We start from the raw sequence: 10,345 nt of genomic DNA on the forward strand, positions 1-10,345 counted from the left end.
TTTATTAAGTAAACACTATTCAAAGTCCTGTATTTACCTCAGGATTTCTCTCAGGTAAAATCAAATTATTCTTTCCAAAAATTAGGTATAAACTTTTTGAATGTCACTTCTCTCAAACAATTTAAAGGTTGTATTTTTCACCTGTTGCTTCAATTAAAACTTTCCAGTAACACACAAAAATAATTTTAACTATATAAATGAAAATATACATAAATGTGCATAAAGTACACATAAGATGTAGGCAGGTACATAATGTTATATGACTAAATAACTCTAAAAAGGTCTGAGAATCCTTGTCTGGGGGCTGGTATGGTTAAGTTATTCTGCTCTGGTAATGAAAATACATTTATTTTTGGTTCAAATGCCAGCCAACTTTGCACAAACTCTATTTCTTTTGTTTGCCTTACAATGTCTACATACAAAAAAAAAAAAAAGTTGATAAAAGATGGAAGGAGTAACGCAGTTATTCATTCAGCAGCCAAGATCTTTGAGATAATTACTTTAAATCAAGAAGGGACAGACCATTTAAATTTATGACTTAATGCCGACACATGCATGTATTAATAAAACAGTTAGCATTAATGGAAATAGGGTTTAGTCTCCTGATTCAAATAGAGCTATCATTTCTGGTTTATACCGAACTAATGACTTATCCTTGGCAGAATGATATGTATGCATGTATTTAACTATTTAACTTGACCACTGAGACCAATTAATGTGTTTCTGAAGTTTTATTTTATTTAAAAATATATAGCAGCAGCCTCACTGGGATAAAAATTATGTTGAACCATAGTTTCTATGGCACCAGTTTAACCTTAAATGTAATACTTTCACATGGAATATCTGATGATAGCACTGTATAAAATGAAGAGTACTGAAATGCAGTGCAGAAGCAGCAGCTCTTCAATGGGATTGACATCAAGTTAAGGAACTCTTTAGCCTACCAAACTAACATAGACTCTGTATGATTAGCAGCTCACGTGAAAAGCAGTGATGGCTGCAAGAGGGTACACCATAAATTTAATCTCTATCCCACTTGCTAGTGTGAGGATAGAAGCAAGGAACAAACCTGTGCACAGCCATCTAAGCCAGGCTGTTTTCAAGCTATGGGGTAGTACTGATGCACGCTGGTAGGGCAAGAAAACTTGCACTAGTTGCATCGTACAAAGATAAGGGAGCTAAATGCTTGGTGCTCTGAAGCTCACAAACATGGAAATGCTGTGAATTGTGTTTTAAAGGGTTATTGCATGTCATTCCTTCTGCTCATCACTCCAGTCTTCACCTATGTGGGCCTGTGTCTCCACAGCATCATTGAGAGTTCATTGGAACAGTGTCAAACCATACCAACACCATTAAATGAAAACTTAAGTGTAATTACTGTCTAGATAGGTACTTCCTACAGTTTACGTTCATGTATCAAAGTTCTGGCCAATTTTTGTCTACTTTATAATACTTCATGATCCACAATTGCATTTTATGTTAGTTCATCTATAATGTGGCTACAGTCTATGTGTTGATGATCTATATCATTATAATAATGAATTGTATTTGGAAACCTATTGCTGCATTGTCCACCAATCACTCTGGAAAATCCTGGCTCCTCTTTTACATTCAGTTACTTGGTCCTTTTCTTTTAATCCATTTACATTGATTTCTACTACTCCACTCTGCCTGCCATTGCATTACAATTAAGAATTCTGATGAACTCTTGCTGATTCAGAAGGGAGAGGGCTCTTACTCATTGCCAAACTTTGGAGAAAAAAAACACAAAAACCCCTTAGAATTTGCTTAAGCCAGCACTTTAAAATTGAAGAGCTAAATTATGGCTCATGGAGCTAGCAGAGTTCAGTGGGACTGGGATGCCTGAAAGCCACCGCACCACCCAAGCAGTTATGGAAGAAGGCCTTACGCCTCTGTCAGGCAAAATTAACCATAACGTCACCTTCCCCAAGGACACTGCTCAGCAGCAGGGCTGGCTGCTCCAGATACTTGTCTCTGAATTCCTGCTGGCTTGCAGGGCACGTGTCCCAGCCATGCATAACGTTCTCTGGAGGGCCTTGAACGCGACTCAAGCTCTAACTTTTCCACCCACCTTGAGTGCATCTAAGAGCTTAAGGGATGTTCCCTGCCTGGGAGCACAGAGGATGGGCGGTTAACGGGTCTCGGACTGCTCTTTGCAACACAGTGCTCCTCAGCAAAACGGTGCTCATTTTCCACTGCCGTAGTTATGAACTCTTTCACCAACAATTATTCTAAGATAATTCTTAATTAATATCCTAAATCAGGTGATTGACAGAAAACGGTACAACTATTATGGCACTATGTTGCCCATTTTTGGCATCAAAGTTGTAGACCACAGTAACTATTAGACACATTGTCTTCTCTAGCTGCGTATCTGACAAAGCAGATATAATACAATATTATAAAATTCTGCACTCCGTTACTTATAGCACATATTTCTTATACACAGGAATTTGATTGGTCTATGAATCAAATCAAAGATCTGTGCAGCCCAGCATCCATCCTGCCTTTAGCAATACCCCAAAGGGGATGTCTAGGGAAGAACATCAGAACAGGGCAGGTGGCAACGAGACTCCTTCCAAGCCTGCAACAGTTTAAAATCTATACTGTCATGTATGTCCTTTTTGGTCAGCATTTGCAATGATGGGTTGTAACAATTTCTTTTATATTCCAAAGCGTTACAGGATGTACGGAAACAATTTGGACCAACCTACTTTTCTCAGTTCTTCAGTTGTAAGCTCCACTGACCTAGATGTGTACGGGTAAAATTAGACCAATTTGGCCTAATATGTCTTTTTTCTATCGAGGATGTCTCCATAAGGCCTCTGAAGCACGACAATATTTTTGAAAGAGCTATTTTTTGTTTCGCCATATCATTTTTTTCCATCTTTAAACTCTCTTGGCACAGCAGGAACTGACGCTGTCTTGAAAAAGGAAGAAAGAGACAGCAGACCCCTAGAAAGGCACTGCCGCTGGGAGGAGGGAGCTGTTTGTTGTACACCTAGACTCCAGCTGTGGCACTCTTCAGACAATCTGAAGTTACACGATTCCAAAACTTTGTAGCGAGCGCCAAGGTGGTAATACGACGCCGAAGGTAACGCGATCCACTGACTAGAAAGATGTTAATCCTGACAAACTGCCTGAGCATTAGCCCGAACCACAGCGAGATCGAATCCCGCCTCCCCAGAGAGGGCCGGCGATGCCGGCGGTAACAAAACGGCTTTTCATAGCGCCCTGAAAAGCAGACGGGCCGGCGGCGGCGAGGCAGCGAAGAGCACCAGTGCCCTCTAGCGCCCGCCCGCCCGCGCCCCCCGCCGCCAGCCCCGGCCGCGCCGCGCCGCGCCGGGCCGGGCCGGGCCCCGCCGGGCCAGCGAGCCCCGGGCTGCGGGAAGCCCGGCCGCCAAAGCTGTGCCTCAAGGCGGCTCATCGGGCCGCCTTCCGCGGACCTGTGGAGCAAGGCGGAGCCATAGCAAGGCTCGGCGCCGGGAGAACGGCTTCCACAAACCCCGGCTCCTCGAGCGAAATCTCTCCTCCGGGAGTATCGTGTGCAAATTCGCTACCCTTCGGTAATATTTAAATGACGTTAAAGTCCTTACTTACACAGGAAAAGAAGATGAATGGGTTTAATAATTCGGCATACGCAGGCTTGCACTTAAATGAGTCAATAATTTCACAGCCTCAGAGTATCCTAGTCTCCAGCATCAAAACTCAAACGCAGGACTACATTTTTCTCCTGAAATACTATAAAAGAGTTGTAGAAGTATATGACTACAATGTTCCTTAACTGATAAAAGATAAAGCAAAAAATATATATGATGTAAAATGACAATACTTAAGCGTAAAGTAAGTCCTCGTAATTCATATGGACGAAGTGCCTGATCCAAACTACGTTTAAATCAATGACCACCTCTCCGTTTATTTCCCTAAGCTTTAGGTTGGCTCCAACAAAGGGACAATGAAAACTGAAGTCGCATTTAAAAGAAAAAAAAATGGGTATAGCATAGGAAATTATACACAGATTTTTAGCTTAGAATGCTAGTAGAAAAACTCAGACGCAAAAAAACTCTAGGAAGTATGTTGCTAAACTGTTTCAAATTAATTGATTCCAGATGAGACCTCTGTTTCTCATACACTGAAGATATTTCGCTAAACATCCAGCTCACAAAATGGATTCAAAATTGGTTTAGAAGGTTCACCAAAAAGAAGAGACACTAGTTTTAAGTTTGAAATTACTTCAAATTTCTATGACGTCTGAGCTAGAAATAACTTCTAAGAATATTGTGGAAATCTCAGCAATAAAACATTTGTTTCTCCAGTTATGCTTTGTTTAGCTACAGCATTTGCAGGAAAAAAAAGACGTTAGTCTCAGTCTACTGGAACTCCGAACTTCACATATGTTTCTTACGCTAAATTAAGTTAAATACGTCAAATGTTGTCAGAATAGCATATTAATTGAAGCTGAAATCACATGATATATTTTAAAGCATTTTATCAGATAAATCACAGAAATCATTCTAACCTTTGTAGTTTCCCCATATTGTTGTGCAAAAGAAAAATTAATTTGGCTGTCCTGTCTCTCAATCAACCATTTCCATACATATTTCCTTCTGAAACTGCTGGTGATAAATTGCAATGACTTATCTCATCTCTTGCCATACCCTATTGTAGCAGCATTTCTGGTAATGAAGTAATCTAGTTCTTAGTGATTTTTTTGGACAGGCAACACTTAAAATTTAGCAAAGTTGAAGCTGATGTAAAGAAGTCTATAAATAGCATTCTCCGTCCATGCTCATTCTCTGATGCTCTAGTGCAAGGCTGAGGTGAAAAAAAAAATAAATATCCTATTCCAGGGCCTAAGAACAAGAGCCTGCAGGAGAAAGATGTCTTTTAAGTAATTTTCCTAAAGAATTTCCAATTCTTTTCTTGAAGATCTCGTTCTTAGTTCTGTAACTTTATTTTGTTGTTCTCCTGCAAGAGGAAGGATAACTACTTTAGAAGTACAGCCAGAAACTTCTGTTTTCTAGTGTGTAGTGGACTAAGAAACACACTAGAAAAATGTTTTGTGTGTTAAGGTATGAAGCTCAAACCAGACCTTCTGCTCTCAATCTCCCTACTGTTCTTACTGCCCATCTACCCAGCAACATGAACTGCGTCGCTCTGCTATGAAAATGCTGCTCATCAGCAAACATCTGCAATTCCACTTCCACATACTTCTATATCTCTATATATATAAAATCATCCAAACGATTGAGTACATTCATTGATTTGTGTTCCAAATCTCAGAGGACAGACCTGACTGAAGCAGATGTCAGATTAATTATTGCAGAACTTCTACACTGAAAGCAAATTTATTTATTGGTATATGTTAGCCAGCGTAGAAAAAGAGAACAAGGTATTTACCTGGAGAATGACACAGACTTTGGAAACACTGAAGCAAGCAGAAGAGCAAGGGAGGGGGGAAAGGAGATGAACATTCAGTAACGTCTGAGTGCGTGCTTCCCTGCTTCTGAATCTGTTACTGCTTTTCTCATTCAACAGTTTCATTATTAAATAATTAAAAACATTTAATTTCTTAATAGAGGGGTGAAGAGTCTGTAAAATACTTATTGTATCACCATCACAAATCAAGAGGAAGAAAGTCTTTCCCAGGGAGTTACTAGTCATCGGAACGTGAAAAAGAAATGAGCATTCTCCTTATAAACGGCCAATTTCTGAATTGGTGACCTCATTTGCTAAAGAGGTTCCTTTGTCGCAGATATCTTGGTAGGTAAATACTGCGTTCCACAGCCACACTGTCCTTTGTGGCAACGGTACAAAGAAGATCTCCTAGCACATACTGGTTCTCTCCTCACCAAATGAATATTTAAAAGAGTAGACAATAAAGGGGGACTTCTATAGAAGGTAAAGGCATTTGTATCGTGAAGTCAGACTGCTCTACGTGCTCCCGAAGGACTGCACAGGAAGCACTTTTATTCTAAAAGTTAATGGTATTTATGGGGACCTGCAGTCTGATCTATTTTACCTTTCTTAGGGATGTGCTTATGCACGTATCACCCAAGAGTCTAATGCTGTTTGGACTAGCCCGTATGAGAGACAGATACCATTTTGGTACCATGTGAATAGTAATGCATTTGAAAGCCAGCAAGAAAAATAAATTAAAAAAAAACCCAAACAAACAACACGAAAGATATAAATCAAAGTCTTTCCCTTTTTTATTCCGGATAAAGTATCCTTCATTTCATGCAGTCATAATTTCTGCATATCCATTTCATGCCTGGGAGCTACAGTGCAAGTAAAAGATTTTCAGCTCGGGGCTTTCAGTATCTGCTTATCCGGAGGAACATTTTAAAACGGACAAATGCTCGCCCTCCCCCTCCCCGCCCCCCCCCCCCCCCCCGCCCTCGAGCAAGAGCTGAAGAAAAAAAAAAAATACCGCTTGCCACAGCGTTTCCCTTCTCCCTTCGGAGAGACCATCTCGCCCCTTCGGGGAGCCCGCCGGCCGCCTCCGCGCGGAGCCGCGGCAGAGCCGCGCACCTCGCCCGGCGCTGCCCGGCCCCGGCCCCGCTCGCCAGCACCCCGCTCCCGGCGCCCTCCCCGCGGCACGCCTGCCTGGCCCCCGCCGCACGCCCCGCTGCTGCTGTCAAGTTTCTGGTGCACACGCAGGCATCCTCCCGCTCGGTCCTCTTGCCCTGAGCTACGGGAGACGACCACTGCCCCCGCCGCCCCGCTCCTTCCCTTTCGCCTTGGCCGAGCCGCCTCCTCGCCCGGCAGCAGCACGCCCTGCACCCCGCCGCCCCGCTCACCCGAGACAACTCCGGCGCCGGCGTGCCCCGCTGCTCCCCGCGGCTTTCCGGGGCTCCCCGCGGCACGCGGCTGCGGCCGCCGCTTACCTGCGGGTCCAGCGGGGCTGGCTGCTTCCCTCGGCCACCTCCGGAGGAGGGAGAGGAGGCAAGTCCCATTCACAACTAGACACTGAGCAGACACGGCAGCATCTTCAGCCTATTACACTCCACTGGCAGCGGCTGCTGAATGAGGCTCCGAGCTAGTGGCAGGAATTAGAAAGAGGGAGGGAGGGGAAAGGGGAGAGGAAAGGGGAGAGGGAGGGAGAGGGAGCAAGGGGGAGTGAAGCAAGATTAGAGGAAGGGAAAAGCTGGAGGCTGTTGCTTCTTCTCTATTTTCTTCTCCCTTCCCCCCACCCCAAGAGGAGAGCAGACCCCAGAGCCTGCCCTCCCGCAGGGCCCCTCGTCCTGAGTGCCCTCTGATGCCTGCGGGGGAGCAGTTGGGGTTGGAAGGGTAAAGTGAGGGGCTGAGGAGCCCAGGGCGCTCTCTCCCTCTGCCCAGCCAGCCCCGGGGGTGGGTAGGGTACTCTGTCCCCACCCCACGGGTCGGCTCTGCACCACCTCAGCTACACAGGCACCCACATGCACGTCTGCGAGGGGGACGGGGACACCCATCCTGCTGTGCTGGTGAGCTGCGGGGAGGGATGCCCTGTCCCTTCCCTGTCGCCACTCCTCTGCAGGCAGCCCAGGACCACCCCATGGCAGTGTCTCCGCGGGTGGGCTGAAACCCACGCCAGAGCCACTGCCTCTGGGGGTCTCCTGCTTGGGGGGCTAACTCCCTACCTCATAGCACAGACAGAGAAATCATCTGAGCCGGACAAACAGCAGGAGCATTTTATGCTGAATCCAGTCATGTTTCCTGTCATGATCAGACATTTGCCCAGGAAAAAAATGAAAAAGTTCCCCAAGCATTTCTGGGTTTGGAAAATCTTGGTCTGTTGTAACTCACAGCCAGAGGCTGAGGCCAGGCCGGGCCCAGGCAGGCTGCCCTCCTGCTGGAGGTGGAGGGGGTGACCCTTTCCTTCTCAAACACACCTGACCCAGGGGCTGCCATGCTCTCTCTCTCTCTCTCTCTCTCACTCTCACTCTCTCTGTTTCCGTTACCTAAAGTGAAAACCCCAGGCACGATTCCCAGGTGGGGCTGAGCTCTACGAGCCCAGGGAGAAGTGCCCTGAGTCGATGTACCCATCCAAACGCAGAGGCAGCATGCAGTCCCCTCCTGGCATGCCCACACAGGGACACATTAGCCTGCAAGTCCCCTCTCACCCATCAGCTTTCCTCATAGTGGCCAAGACCTGTGCGCTCTGAGGTGGCTGTCAGCATAGTCGGTGCCATCTGTGTAGCTGTGGAGCAGAACAAGGAAGGATGCAACGTGCAGCCCATCAAGAATAAGGATTGCATTTGCTGTTGGAAATAACTAGGTACCTCTTTGTGAAGATAATCTGCCCATCCTCAGGCAACCCATCCGACCGTTCATCCCCCACGCCACAAGGCAGCACTCATGCTGCTCTGTGACCACACCACTCGGCCCCGAAGAACAAGGCTTTTATATTCTGTGGTTAATTAGCTCTGCCAATAACTTCAGGCAAAGAAAAAAAAAAATTGGCGCAAAAGCTGCCACTGTACAAACGAAGAATTTGGAAGGAGGAAAGCTGATAAACAACGCATCCAAAGGAGGCCGAGGGACACTGAACTTAGCACAGTGGAGTAGCAAGTCCTGCCTGATGTCAGCCCCAGGGAAAGAGCAGGAGCCTCCTGGCTGCAGAGCTGGGGGCCTTGGAGAATTAAAGCTAAAATTTGCTTCAGGGAGGTGCTGAGAGTTCACAATTCAGTTCGCAAACGCACCAGGGAAAGACCTGTGTGTACCATGAGGTGGAAGGGCGCAGACAGGAGGGCTCTGAGGCGAATGCAGGGAGAGGCAGCTTTGAGCGCTGATGCAGCACCCAGGACCACGCCCTGGGACCCAGCTAGTTGAGTGCGGTGCAGGAGAGTAACGAGGGGAGCAGCCATGGTGTGGAAAACGCAGAGCTTGGGACAGACAGGGGAAAGCAGTGAGCAAACCCAGAAACACCCTGGGCTGAGCAGAAAGCATGAGGTAACAAGACAGCTAATTTTAATTGGTACTGAAGTACTAAGGGCTTTATTTTGATAGGATTAGGGCTGTGGTGCTAAGAAAACTAGTTTTAGGAGTGGTTTTTTTGATAGAAAATTCAAGGAGTAATAAATTGCCATCGAGAAATAAAACATGAAGGATCACTTGAGAATGTTTTTGGGGAGACGTAGCTGAGGAAGGAGGGTGAATGCACATTCATTTGGAACAGTTTTGTCAAGAAATTGGTTTTGGATAGAAAATATGAGAGGGAGGGAGATATGTCTCAAAATAGTTCCATATAGTTCCAGTCCAAACCTATTGCCTTGAATGGACACCATCAGTCTCCTGTGATGACAGTATGAGATTTACCATTTGTTTTCTTTATGGATATGCTGTAGTGAGTACCACTTAGTGCAGCTCTGCCAAAATTGCCACTAAGTTGAAGCCCAGAGCTGGGCAAGTTGGCTGAGGATTTTTTCCCTTTTTCCTTTTTCTTGCTGGCTTTAGTAGCACGGAGGAGGGGCTGACTTTTGTAATTCCCTTTTTTAAACTGCCGAGATCAGATTTTTTTTAATATAAAGGAAATGTGAAAGCAATTTCAATCTAATTAAGCATATACAATAGGTACCCATAATATTCTCTAGTCAAAGAGAGTATTGATCTATAATGGAAGGTTTCATTAATTCTATTCAAGGAGGCATGTTAACAAATGAGTGTAGTAACATCTGATCTGGTGAGTGGCTTGTTTCCTCCCCTCCTTCTGCACTGAAATCTCAGACTTAAACTAATCAGATTCTGCTATTATTTTTCTCCCATTTGTTCATCTTCCTGTAGGATCTATAGATAGACAGTTCTTACCTGCAAACAAAATTAAAGCAAAACTCCTGCTGAAATCTATATGTTTGCACCTCTGGCTAAGTCCCAAGTCTGATTACGTTAATAACCACTGTGGAATTAATTTCACCTACCTTAAGACATTTTCAAATTGAGTATCTAACAGTCTATCTATAGTAAGAGTTCATTTAATGTCAACAAAAAGAAGTCCCTCTAACTGGGACAGGCCACTAGCTAGAGATGCCTCTCTGTACACCGAAGGGTTCTTAACAACTTGGTCAGACTAGAAACCTACCTACAACCACCTGCAAGACAGATGAGATGAGTCCTACTTTTTATGTTAGATACAGAAAATAAGAAGCGGTCAAACCAAAATCAGTATATGATGCTGATAAATGACAACATTTGGTATATATTCCCTTTAGCCATTACAGTTTACATTCAGGCAATTCCAAACTACCCTGCCATCGTTTCAGGAGAACTATTGCACAGAGAGTCATTGCACAAGAAATGGCAGTGGGTCACATAAAAGTGTGCGGGGAAGAAGAGTACCCCAGAA

At 45.0% G+C, this 10,345-nt stretch overlaps 1 protein-coding gene across 7 annotated transcripts in view; it reads right to left on the minus strand.

Moving 5' to 3' along the window:
* Window positions 1–7,091, minus strand: part of CDH11 (cadherin 11) — an 80,854-nt gene extending 73,763 nt beyond the window's left edge. For 6 of the 7 annotated variants that reach the window (XM_076349096.1, XM_076349090.1, XM_076349095.1 and 3 more), the window contains exon 1: window positions 6,912–7,091. The gene's annotated coding sequence lies outside the window, so the exon portion shown is untranslated. Of the gene's footprint in view, window positions 1–5,421; window positions 5,441–6,911 lie in introns of those variants that run through there. The other variant, XM_076349091.1, reaches the window with a different exon arrangement.
* Between the last annotated feature and the right edge of the window lie 3,254 nt (window positions 7,092–10,345).

The sequence above is a fragment of the Aptenodytes patagonicus genome, chromosome 11 (assembly GCF_965638725.1).
Source record: "Aptenodytes patagonicus chromosome 11, bAptPat1.pri.cur, whole genome shotgun sequence".
Taxonomy (NCBI): domain Eukaryota; kingdom Metazoa; phylum Chordata; class Aves; order Sphenisciformes; family Spheniscidae; genus Aptenodytes; species Aptenodytes patagonicus.